Source organism: Ornithodoros turicata, chromosome 1, assembly GCF_037126465.1.
Source record: "Ornithodoros turicata isolate Travis chromosome 1, ASM3712646v1, whole genome shotgun sequence".
Taxonomy (NCBI): Eukaryota; Metazoa; Arthropoda; class Arachnida; order Ixodida; family Argasidae; genus Ornithodoros; species Ornithodoros turicata.
Genome location: NC_088201.1, coordinates 118,688,332 through 118,700,927, shown reverse-complemented (window position 1 = coordinate 118,700,927; position 12,596 = coordinate 118,688,332).

The following is a 12,596-nucleotide window of genomic DNA, read 5'->3' as shown; positions in this document are numbered from 1 at the left end:
TGAAACTAAAGAACATTGATAAGACACATACCGTCCACCCCTATTGCACTCGACTTTCAGTACATTGTGCTGCTTGGGTACATATTTCAGAAACCGGATCCACATGTGGCATCGCTTTGCTCTGTGCGCTGATCAAGGTGTCACGCAGTGCATGCAAGAAGGGTGAAATGTATGCTCTTCGGCTAACGGAACTGGAGCTATCACGTGGCCAGTAGTTGGGCAGAAATCCGTGAGAGGCAATTCAATCGCGTACTGTCGGCGGGCCCGGTGGCGCGGAAGCCTTCGCCCAGCACAGCACTCATTCCACTCCACTACAGCTGCCTCGACCTGTCCGACCAGCCTTGGCTACATGCCTGGATAGGGGCGGGCAGTTACGAAATCCGTAGCCAACGGAGGCAGCGGAGAAAGTGTTACCAACAGTTTTCGGAATTACGTCTGCTTTCATGGGCTAAAAATATGTGACATTCCCTCGGCTGATTCAATATCGCCTCCTCCGAGCGCCTTCATTGGAAGAGGGAAGAGCCCCATTCATTTTCTTTGCTCTCCTCCTCCCCGCCTTTCCTTTTAAGCCTGTCTCCGTGAGATTTCTACGGCTGTCCGGGAATACTTTGATACGAGCACTAATTCCGCTTTGTAAGGATCAGCTCTATTTATATTTCGGAATTTCGTGAGCATATGGTCTGCACGATTTTATACTCAACGTCAGAAGATGAAGCTATCTGTATACACACTGCAAAACTACAAGGTTTCCCCCATACATTGGTCTAATACTCACATGTAACCATTTCTCAAGAACGCGAAATCAATGATTGCACGTTTGTTTTCAACACCGTACACCTTGTTAATGTAGCAGACATCATCAGATTGGAAATTGTTCTGGTAGCCGTAGTAGGTTGATGGGAATGCGTAGCACTGCAACACAGACAATGTCATATGACTTAGATGTGGGATGCGCAGGTCTACAGACACGAGCAAGACATTTCGAATGCAATTTAAATCGGAATGAAAAACGATCGGAAAAACACCAACAAAATATAGACATGACTATAGCGAACACTCACAAACCAATTTATTTAGGGTAGAGCACCGAGTACTCAGACATCATTTAACATATATGTACATCTGGTACTTGGTTGTAACTATAAAAATGGATCGTTTGGACCAAATGGCCTCGTATTCACCATCATCGTCGCTATCAAGTTATCATACTCGTCACCTTACGTCATATTCACCCACATTCGTCGCGGAATCATACTTCGGCGAACGTTCATCCGATTAAAACCTATCTCTCAAGCTCATCAGTTTCTCCACTCATCAGTTTGGTGGAGCTGTGCTCTGATCCCCTGTACCTGCTGGTTATCTATTCCGTAACATTTGGCAGCGCATCGCCAGTGTCACGATGGAGCTCAGATTCCGGCAAGCAACATCTCAGCATTCCAGAAGACACAGCCAACACCACAAGTGGGGAGGGGGATCGACGTAATCGGATCGGATTGGAGGGGGTATCGATCCAAGTAAACTCCACCTCACCACGACTGTTCGGTACGCCTCGAAGCTCCACTATACCTGGGTGATTCCATCTCAACTCAGGCAAGGTGGTCCGGACACCATGAGTGATTTTTATTGAAAAAAATACATGTTGTAGCCTGACTCAGACTGAGAATGGGACAGCAAGTATTTTTTCTCTAGTCTCCGTAGTTCCCGAGAAAAAAAATCCGGAAGAATATGGCAGGTCTTGCGCGCTTTCAGGCATAGCGATTTCGGCGTTCAGTATCTGTCCAACAAACGCGTTCACGGCTTTGAATTTTTTACACGCACTGTCAGCTATGTTGGCTCCCAATGCTTTGTTTCGGTTCCGGCGGGGATTTTGTTATTTTGCAGCTAAAAATATACAAAGTTGGTGGCGACGACGAAAATTGCTCATATTCTTCCGGCTATATCGGCACTTGTGAACATGCCAGTGAAACGAGAAAGGCATCTCCATGTAGCGGAGACTGAGCTCTATAATTTGGTATCAAATTTAGGGGTCTAGGCCAGGTTGCTGTCACGCATGGCGGCGTCTACAACACGTGACATTTGAAAAAATGCGGTTTTTGAGCGCTCATATCTAAAAAACCCCTCCTCGAAAATTCTTCAAACTTCGTAGGCACATGCTTCCGTGTATGATATTTGCCTGCACAGAAACTCGAAGGTATTTTTCCTTGCACGATAAAAGTTAGAGCGCGCCAAAGTATCAGTGTCGGACTGTGGTGCCTGTAATGACGATGGAAGCGCTGCGACAAGTTCACTGGTCGATATTCGAGTTCTCCTTGAGATAGCGGGCTGTGGCACCTGGGTAGTTTCATTTTAAATCGAACAACGGATGAAAGTCGTATTTTTTAATTCGCCCAGAAAAAAATATATGTTAGATGACAGCTGAAACGAAGCAAATCGCACCATGTGCGACGCTCGTGCGTGGGGTAGTTTCCGCGAGGAAGAGGAGGAAAGTCTGAGGCTGCTTGGGCGCGCTTTCTTGTGGACTGACTTTGGCGGGATCTAGCACCGCTGATTTTATGCCTAGGAACTGGAGGTTTTTTGTGATCATAGGCTGCACCATAGACACTGTCGACAGCCACCCACAGAACTCTGAGGGCCACAGAGTTTCTGTTAAAAAATGCCAAACTTGGCGTGAACGTTCAAAAAGGCCAAATTGTGTTACCAATTTGCTTCATGACAGAACGTCTGAGGACATCGAGCTTAGTGCCATTCGATAGGACGTTGAAAGACCTTTCGTGCTGTATTCATTTTTCTCAATCCAGTGCTTTCTGTGTTACTAGCTTGAGAATCGCACATGGTAGGCGAAAATTGCCAATGTTGCATCTCAATTTTCTCGAAAATGCCATCTTCGATTTCTTTGATTATTTTTGAAAAGGTGGCGTCATGCCTCTACTTTAGACGCCAAGTGAGACAATCTTTTATTTTTATCCGAGAGATGCGCAGCGATTTTTTTTGTCAGGCAGGGTCCACGAGGCTGCGGCCTTGCGCGCCCCACGTACGAGCACGCGACCTTCAATCTCTTCTTTGCTACAGGTCTCCAGCTGACGCAGTAATCAATGACCGCACTTCGTGAGCTTGTTGTAGTGTCCCCAGAGCATCACTTTACGTTTACCCAATGGTCTCCCAGTCCGTCATGCTCATTCAAACTGTGGGAGAGTGCATGAGTTGCCTGCGCCCTTGACGAGAAGTCCTCGAACATACCGACAAAGTAGTGAGAAGAAACGATGCGCTTCGTAGAGATCTTTATCCAGTGGTAACATCGTAGCTTTTGTTTCAGGTTGCCACCAGTCCCTCAAGCAGTGTGAAAGTCACATCCTTTTCATTGGCAAAAGAACGTTGTGGAAGTTTCGCAAAACGTAAAATGTTCCCATTGCGAGACCCCTGCAGGTGATGGATGCAACCATTGGATTAGCATCATCCGATAGGTTTAGATATGACCTTTCACATGATATAAAGTGACTGGGTTCAAGCGCATGGATGCCAAAACGATTACTGAAGACCACACCGAGGGTTTAAGGTACCTACGGCTACTGGAAACGAGGGATTTTAGTTGTGCGTTGTTCTGTCGGAAATTTTGATTCCACGGTGGCACTGACACAGCTCGTGGGTGGCGAACGTGTTATACTTGTGAGCAGCAACATACTGTCATCGCAGCGGTCTTACGGGCTTTGTATATAGTACTCGTCGTGGTTCCGAAATAACGCTACGGGGCCATAAAACTAACTAAAGGTAGCATGGAGAGCTTCGGAACTATTACTTATTGCGCCCAAGCTAAGAGACGGCTGCAACCAGGCGGCCACAAATTTGTATTCTCACGTGTTGTAACTTTCTGTCCCCTGTGGCCGTAGTTCTGCATTCCTAATATTAACTCGCACGACAGCCTCATAGCGTGCGTATGTGCATTGCCTCAAGCACATGTGCAGGAGAATAGTGAATATGCGCACGTGCATACGCACACGTCGTGCGTGCGACTCCCATGAAAGGGCGTAATAGCAAGTTCAACTCGCCCACGAATCTATTGCCCAGCGTCTCAAAGGAAAAAATAAACATACGTACCATAAGTGCAAAATAAGTACGGAATGCAACATCTGGGCAATGAATTACAAAGCAAAGACTACAAAGCAAAGCGCGCTCGTAAACATACGAGGAGCGCCTTTGTGTGGAAAAATCGCTCCACAGAAAGGTAGCCCAGCGTCTCAATCAAAAAGAGAAAAGGTACCTACCTTACCAGCAGCGCAAAGTACAAGCTTAATTCTGCCCCTGTGAAATTAATCCTGAAAAATATTCTGGCGTTTTAGAAATAATTAAGATCGAACATGCAAAATTTTCGCGTACCACTCGTGGTTTTGCGATACTAGGCGGACGAAAAATGCGCTTGAACCCAGTCACTTTATATCACGTGGAAGGTCCTGTAAAGCTTTCGGATGATACTAATCCAATGGTGGCAGCCGTCACCTGCAGGGGTCTCGCAATGGGCACATTTTACGTGTTTCGAAACTTCCATAACGTTCTTTTACGAATGAAAAGAATGTGAATTTCACACTGCCTGGGGGACTGGCGGCAACCTGAAACAAAAGCTACGATGTTACCACTGGATAAAGATCTTTACAAAGCGCTTCGTTTCTTCTCACTACTTTGTCGGTATCTTCGCGGACTGGGGCTTCTCGTCAAGGGCGCACAGGCAACTCATGTACTCTCCCACGGTTTGAATGAGCCTGACGGAACTGGGAGACCATTGGGTAAACGTAAAGTGATGCTCTGGGGACACTACAGCAAGCTCACGAAGTGTGGTCATTGATTACTCCGTCAGCGGGAGACCTGTAGCAAAGAAGAGGTTGAAGGTCGCGTGCTCGTGGATGGGGCGTGCAAGGCTGCAGTCTCGTGGACCATGCCTGACCACAAAAATCGCTGGGCGTCTCTCAGGTAAAAATAAAAGATTGTCTCACTTGGGATTGTCTCACTTAGGAAATCAAAGTTGGCATTTTTGAGAAGCAACATTGAGATGCAACATTGGCAATTTTCGCCTACCATATGCGATTCTCAAGCTAATAACACAGAAAGCGCTGGACTGAGAAAAATGAACTTTATACAGCACGAAAGTTCTTTCAACGTCCTATTGAATGGCACTAAGCTCGATGTCCTCAGACGTTCCGTCATGAAGTAAATTGTTAACAAAGTTTGACCTTTTTGAACGTTTACGCGAAGTTTGGCATTTTTTAACAGAAAATCTGTGGCCCTCAGAATTCTGTGGGTGGCTGTCGACAGTGTCTATGGTGCAGCCTAAAATCACAAAAAACCTCCAGTTCCTAGGCAAAAAATCAGCGGTGCTAGATCCCGTCAAAGTCGGTCCAGAAGAAGGCGCGCTCAAGCAGCCTCAGACTTTCCTCCTCTCCCACGCGCAAACTACACCACGCACGAGCGTCGCACGTGGCGCGATTTGCGTCGTTTGAGCTGTCATCTAACATATATTTTTTCTAGGCGAATTAAAAAATACGACTTTCACACGTTGTTCGATTTAAAATGAAACTACCCACCTGTCGTCTGCCCAAGGAGACGTCCATCGGTTGACAGGAGCCGTCGCCGCTGCTAATGAACAGCAAGCACAGGAATAACAGGATTAGCACCACCGGCACTGGAGCCGTATCCGACTTCAAATACAAAACGCAAGTTAGTGGTGTGTCATTGCGAGAGTGAGTGGTTCCTCTAGCTGTTGCCGGCAGTGATTTCGTTTATAACAGATGTGTTTTGACACTGTTTCGACTCGCCGTCGCTTTGCCGTCTGTACCTTCGCCATGAACATGAAATTAAGTAATGGCCGTGTCTACTGCACGAACTACATGAACAGGCAGAGCCTGAAGATAAATTTTCAAAGGAACTTCGCCCGTGTATCTTCGTTGGACGATGCGTTGATGACAAACGTTCTGACGCCTGAACAGTATTGTAACGTCCACGAGTCTGATTATCTTTGCCACAACTGCTAATGTAATCAATCAAATGTCAATAAATAGTGACTCATCTTTACCAGCATGGTCTAGAGTGCTGGAAGTAAACATCGAATTTTCATGCACGTACGCCCCCCCCCCCCCCCCCAAACAGTGACACATACGCTCAATCTACATTTCTCTGTAGTGTCCTTGTGAAACCGTCGTGCTGCTTCGGCGTCCTGGGAGAATACATATTCGACTCCTTGGGTTCTCAAGTAGCAGCACGAGCAGCACGGGCGGCTGTCACAAGAAAAACGTGACTATCGACCAGTTAACTTCTCGCAGCGCTTCCATGGTTGTTACACGCACGACAGTCGGACACTGACATTTTGGCACGCTCTAACTTTTATTGTGCAAGGAAAAAGCATTCAACTTTCTGCACACTCAAACGTCATGTACGGAAGGATGTGCCTACGAAGTTTGAAGAATTTTCGAGGTGGGATTTTTTTAGATATGAGCGCTCAAAAACCACATTTTTTTCAAATATCACGTGTTGCAGACGCCTCCATGGGTGACACCAACCTGGCCTAGACTCCTAAATTTGATATCAAATTATAGAGCTCAGTCTCCGCTACATGGAGATGGCTTTCTAGTTTCACTGGGATGTATACAAGTGCCTCAATAGCCGCAAGAATATGAACGATTTTCGTCGTCACCACCAACTTTGCGTATTTTTAGCTGCAAAATAACAAAATCCCCGCCAGAACAGAACCCAATCACTTGAATCCAATATAGCTGACAGTGCGTGGAAAAAAAATCAAAGCCGTGAATGCGTTCGTTGGACAGATATTGAACGCCAAAATCGCTATGCCTGAGAGCGCGCCAGACCCGCCATATTCTTCTGGATTTTTTTTTTTCTCGGCAACTACGGAGACTAGAGAAAAATACTTGCTGTCCCACTCTCAGTCTCAGTCAGGCTACAACATATATTTTTTCAATAAAAATCACTCATGGTGTCCGGACCAACTTGCCTGAGTTGAGATGAAATCACCCACCTACCCCCTGTCAACGGGATCTCCCAGTATTCTCGAGAGCAGGAAACATAGACATTGATCACTGGCTGGAAGGCAGGAAAACCACGAATGACAGTCCGGAAAACTGGACCGCCTTCCATAGTATTTTTTTTCTTCTTTCTTTATTGTTCATTTCGTACGAAATGGGAGGTACGAAAAAAAAAAGCTACAAAATGTAGCTTGAGGGAGTCCGTACCCCCCTCAATACAAATGTGACAGCAACCAGGAAAGAGGAACATACACATCCGGATTGATAATAGTTACACAGAAACAAAAAAAAGAGAATATATTGAAGAACATATTGCATAAATATATAGATGGGTAATACAGTTTTACGATTTTATGTATTAGAATTTGCTAAAAGTACTTACAAAAATATTTTTTTTAGTCCAGAGCCTGACATTTTGGATTGTGGTGAGTCTAGGGAAAATTAATCGTTTAAAACACGGGGGACATTGTATGTCAACATTTGCCTTCCGTATTCCGTTCTAATTGCTGGTATATGCCAATGATGATCGTGTCTGGTATTGTATGTGGTCCTATGCACTCTTACATCTGCTAGTTTATTGACACAAAGACGTACCTATGATTCGCAAAACGTAATTTTTTTTACTATAAGAAATTCGTGATGGTACGATGCGCGCACAACATTTAGTTCAACAAAAAGCGATTCTTGGACTTGCTGGGCAAGCCAACGACCCATAACGCGAATACCTCGAAAAGCGATCCCTTTGCGAAAGCGCAGACCGCAATATATCAAGGCAGGAACATATAAATATCGTCACCAAAGGCATCGCGGATTAAAGGCAGTCTAATATACCGCCCCCTGACTGTCTACATCGCCGATGTAATGGATGCCTGTAAAACTTTGTAGGACTGGTAAGACTGTCCTTCAGGCGGCAGCCCACCGGGGGTGGAGGGGGGGGGGGGGCGTGACAGTAGCCTATACATAGGCACGAAGCCTCTACGTTCCGGCACGGTGTTCCGGAGGAACCGCCTGTCGCAGGACGCTTTTATAGAAGGTAAAATAAACCCATGTTGTTTGATTGAATCTGTTGTATTGCTTGTTCCTTAGCGCGCGGAACGGAAGAGCTTACGCCCCGGGGTTGTGGGAACTTAGGTTTCCACAACTGGCGCCCAACGTTTGGGGTTCAAGCTCGCCTGTTCCGCGGCGGGGAACACCCAGCACTGTTTGTTTTTGCGTAGTTTATAGTAGTTGTTTTAGTTTGTAGTTAGCATTCCGTTGCTATTAGCTTTTTCGTGTTTGCGTGTGTGTTTTTGTGTTTCTTTGAATCTTTCAGCTCCCACCCAGTGGACGTGCCCTCGGAGATAATGAATGACAAGGCGGAAGTACCAGGGCCGCAGTCAGACGCCATTGCAACGGCGAAACTCCTGTCACGCATGACGGAGTTGTGTTCGATAGTGGTTCAATGCCTTGATGCCGGGTCTGTTTCGCAACCGCAGACACAAGCACCCCTGCGACTTAACGTACCGGTGCCTACCTTCTCGGGGTAAACCTATAAGAAGTCTGTTGCCGATTTTCTGGATGCCCTTACCGTCTATCAGACGGGTATGCGAATCTAATCCAACCCATCCTGCAGGTTGCTTTGGTCGGAAACGCCGCTCGCTGGCTTCGGTTGCGAGCGTAGTTTACGTCCTTTCAGGACTTCCAGCGTCGGTTCAAAAACGAGTTTTTTCCCCCGGATTACGATTACAGTGTCCTAGAGGAATTGCATAAGCGTACTCAACATCCTTAGGAAAGGTTATCCGAATTCGTTCGGGCACTGCTAGATCTGTACAGCAGAGCGGATCCCACTGCTACGGAAAAGCAGCGCGTCGCACGGGCTATCCGTCAGTGCCACCCGCGCTTCCGGCCCTATTTAAGAGCCTATCGCTTTGCTACCTTTGGGGCACTGGCCCAAGAAGCTCGTCCAATTCAGGGTTACCTACTGGCAGAGCTCGAATACCGACCCTCCTGTGCGCTGTGCATGGTCGGAAGGAGCCACCTCGGCCGAACTCCTGCATGCAGCAGGTTTGGGTGACAGCCCCCGTAATTCCTGCAATTCGGAGTCATCCCACCGAGCCCTAGATCCCTTCCTCTACGACCAGAGGTCGATCCCTGCAGGAACGAGCCTTGACAGACCCGTTCCGCCCCGAACTCGCGGTCAACCTGGCCTTCCAGCTAGCGAAACCACACGGCAGCGGGAGCGGCATCATCAAGCGCCCCCGCAGCCACAAACGCCCAACGGCTGTTGGAACTGCGGCAGCCCTGACTATTTTCGTCGAGAATGCCGGCGCCAACGACCAAGGCCCCGTAATGTGCCACCCGTGGCCTTGATCAGTCAAAAACTAGCTTTGCAAGCAGTAGGATAACGCAAAGAGATGCTTTGGCTCCTCTTGCTTTTTCTGTCCCAGATTTCATCGAGGACAAGAAACCAAACATGGCATTTCGAATATTGGGTAGAGATTACATCGCCCTTATCGACACGGGAGCTATATACGCTTTCCCTTATCGGCGACAGTGTTTACGAGCATTACGTATCACGGCATGTGGAATTGCAATCCATGTCACTCTTCCTCTTGCTTGCAATGACGCGGTTCCAGCACAGGCTGCAGTTGTGCTCAGGATTCGTTTTGACGGGAGACGACGAAAGCAGCGCTTCGTGCACCTCCCTGGCCTTGTGGTTCCTGTTATCATAGGCAGAGACTACATTATCCGGCAGAAGTTGGCGTTGGACCTGCCCAATGGAGGATATGTGTCTGTACCACGGCTCGTCGGGATATTTCCGCTTCGCCGCAGCACGGGACCACTGCACAGCACAGCAAGCCGTGGCAGTGTCGGTTGAAACGTCTGGGCTGCCGACTGTCGTGGCCTTGGGGTCATTAGATGTTCCTAAGGAGCAACGCCGTGAGCTTGAACAAGTACTACTGCAGTTTGACGGAATCTTTACGGAAAAACCGGGTAAGTCGACTGTGTTACAGCATAGCATAGACACCGGTAACACTAGGCCCTGGCGTTGTAATCTACGACCATTGAGTGTTCATAAGCGTGCCTTATTGGACGCTGCTCTTGACGAAATGCTCCAAAGCGGTGCAGTACAAAGGTCTGAGAGCCCTTGGGCATTTCCTGTTGTCCTGGCTCCGAAACATGATGGTACGGCAAAGTTATGCGTCGACTACCGTCGACTTAACGCAGTAACAGTAAGGGGCACTTACCCCAATGCAATGCAACTGTGTTTCAAACGCTTGACTGTAGTAGAGGATTTTTGGAAGTCCAAGTTGCCCGGGAGGATGTCCCAAAAACTGCCTTTACTTGTGATAGAGGTCTGTTTGAATTTGTACGTATGCCTCTCGCTCTGTCTAATTCACCCGCCAGTTTCCATCGATTGATGGAACACATTGTTGGATGTGTTCCTAGCTGATTCCTAGCTGTTCCTAGCTGGTTCCTAGTTCCTAGCACTGATCCCACGGGGATCAGTGAAGTGTCCTGACCAGAGCGGTGTATGAGCTCGATTGTTCGCAACCGTCTCTCCCCCCTCCCCCACCCCATCCCGCGCTTGGGATCTCAGATAAACAAGTTTCATCATGGAGCTCGGAAATACAAGGCGTAATGTAGTAGAAGAAACCTTACCTTCTTTAAAGAAAGCAAGTGGTTCAGGTAATAACAACAACTTTATCTAAAGATCATGAATGGGGAGTTTCATCGCCAGGGGCGATACTCTACCCCTTTGCTAATGGTGATGTGGGGAATGAAATAATAAGCCCCTTCACAATAAGGACCGAAGTCCCATTGTGCTCCAGGTAGCATGCATACGCAAAAGAGCAGGTTTTCACACAAAGCGAAGTGTCTGCAAGAGAAGGGTAATTCCATTTTAAATCGACCAGGGTCCGCCGATGACATTTTTTGATTTCAGTGAAAATAATATATGTTGGAAACGGCTTCAAGCGAAGACGAAAGCAGGTTCCCGGAGCTTCCTACGATCAACCAGCCACAGATGGAGAGGGGATAAGGTGGCGCCGTCTTCGCGACGTGATTTTTTCTCGCGACTTTGCGGCCTTACTGATTCACTGATTCATACTGATTAATGCGCGTCACAGCCCCGATCGCGAGCACACGTAAACTCCGGGCACTCTAGTATACCTGTACGGAGTGAAAACGGTGTCACCTTAAAGGGACGCTGAAGAAAAAAATGCCAAATTCAGAAGATATGACAAAAATTGCACATATTTTGCGCTCATAGCTACTCGACGGCAGGTCAGATATTCGTAAATGAAGTATGCTTTTATGGTGCAATCGTTCCTCTATCGTTCAATATATAGAAAACCTTTCTGACCCGTTTTGGTTGCCGAAAGAGATGTCAGTAAAGTTAGGCGAGACCAGAAAATTGACGATGTTTGGTATGGCATACCCCAGCCGCTGCAATACTTATTCCAATAATTTTGCGGTAACTGAAAGGCCAACGAATCCCCTAAATCCAGCAGCAAAAATATGTTGCACTATTTTAGTAGGGTATACGCAGCGAATTTTTTTCTGTGCCCATGTCTCGCCGTTGCGGCCTTGCACTCTGACTCCACTTTCGAGTGGCACGCCGCCGCGCGTTTCCCATTTCATAGGGCCTTCGGTCTCTCTAATGTTGCACTGATTTTCGCCAGTGGCGCTTATTTGGGGACATGTCCACATCTGCATTCTTATTTACGTGCAAACCTTTCATTCGCCGTTGCGAGACGAACAGATGACGTCTGTCTATTATGCCGCAGCGACTGAGAGTGAAGTACTGACTGACAATATATGTAGCTGAGTATAGCAAGAACTTTTGAAACAGTTTCGTTAAAGGACGACGGAAGCGAAAATAAGCTGCAAAGCTCATATTGCATAAGCTCATATTGCGATGTGTACCAAAACAATCCGGAATTCGACTTAGATTTACGTATATTAGTTGAAATACTGCCACAATCGCGATTTAAAATTCGGCTGCGGAGCACTCTGAGCCCATGGTGAGCGTCGGCGCGCCGCCATAGCAGACCACGGAAGTGACGCACGTTGTCTCTCCTGTTGGAGTTCCTTCTATTTCGCGGTTGTGTTGCGGTCGGAGGTTGATTTTCGCGACAAGAAAAATTGTACATGCTTGCACGAACTCCTTGCACGAGCGACACACGGATAGACAGCACAAACATAGCTTCAAACATCGACTGGTGTTTATTACAAAGACAACACTACCGAGGCTGGCCCCCAAAATCCATACGAAGGAAGGTTATCTCATTCTCTCTAGGGGTGAGAGCTATGCTGCTTACATTGCTAGCTGCCTTAGCTTGCGTTCGGCCGGGATATGTTTCAGAACAAACATGCTCAACCGGTCTGGGGTTGTTTCCGTGGCCGTATTGGCCATTCGCGCGCTCGACTGACAATGGAGAGATGCGAAGCTCAAATTCCGCCGATGTCTGAGTTTTTTTTAGGACTGTCATGTTTCAATTGTTTCCGAAAGATAGGGATCTTATTCTCGCCGCGAATCCGTCTATGCCTACTTCTAGACAGGTGAAACGAGACAAGGAGTGCGCAGACCTA